Source organism: Bison bison, unplaced genomic scaffold, assembly GCF_000754665.1.
Source record: "Bison bison bison isolate TAMUID 2011002044 unplaced genomic scaffold, Bison_UMD1.0 scf7180017864535, whole genome shotgun sequence".
Classification (NCBI taxonomy): Eukaryota; Metazoa; Chordata; class Mammalia; order Artiodactyla; family Bovidae; genus Bison; species Bison bison.
The window spans coordinates 13,490,033-13,491,048 of record NW_011495084.1 but is presented as its reverse complement, the minus strand read 5'-3'; the positions used below and the strand labels follow the sequence as shown (position 1 = coordinate 13,491,048).

The window sequence follows — 1,016 nt, the reverse complement described above, 5'->3', positions numbered from 1 at the left end:
ATGTATGCCAACCCACTCATCCAGGGAAGTTAATCTTGAGGTTTGTGCTCCACAGTCTCCTAAGTATCCCTACAGGATTATGCTCCAGCAGCCCATCCTGGCAACATGCTTGATAATACACCCCTTACTGCCTTCATTAGCTTTCTTGTCTCAACTCCATTCGGACTGTTTCCTGAGACCACCTCTCAAATAATCTATTGCATTCAAATTCTTAAAGTTTAGTTTTAGGAGACCCAAACTAAGACAACAGAAAATATTCATATAATGACATGAAACCATTATTCCAATTTTGTACAAGAATACATGGAAAAAGAAATATTGGAAGAATGTATTCCAAAATGATAACAATGATTATTTCAGCATTGTGAGATTATGGGTGATTAAAAATCAAAACAAATTTTACTTTTCTCCAAGAAAAGAAGGACTTTGGGTTTGTTTTCTAGTTTTTGTAAAGAAGTACCATAAGTACAACATGCAGATTAATAGAGGTTTTGTGAATTTCAAAAGGTGACCTTACAAGAACAAAAACTGTTATTAAACACTAAATAAAATCATGGCTGCTGCTAGTTTTCTCAGCTGCTGCTATTTTCTCAGAAGCACATATCAAATGAAGTGTTTATGTTCATATGAAAAACACACTAAAAATCCAACTTTCCAAGGAATTTAGAATTAGTCTAGAAGTATGCTTCAGACTGAAGGTCATGTCACATAAGGTAATCATTTGACAAAACAATATTTTTCAATCAATAACAATAGCTACCATTTATTGAATGTGTAACCATAACCTTTTATCATCTCACTAAATCCTTGCCAGACTATTGTACAGTATGTGTTATTATTACCTTTTTACAGATAATAAAGTTTGGAGAAAATAAAGTGAATTCTCCAAAATAAGGAAAAGGCCCACAAGATTTGAACCCAGATATTGGTCCCATGAATCAAGGCAAATTGGAAGTGGTCAAACAGGAGATGGCAAGAGTGAACATCAACATTCTAGGAATCAGAGAACTAAAATG

General features: G+C 33.9%; 1 protein-coding gene across 1 annotated transcript in view; it reads right to left on the bottom strand.

The window, feature by feature from the left end:
* LOC104982649 (multidrug resistance-associated protein 4-like) overlaps positions 1-1,016 on the bottom strand; it is a 350,332-nt gene that overhangs the window by 246,499 nt on the left and 102,817 nt on the right.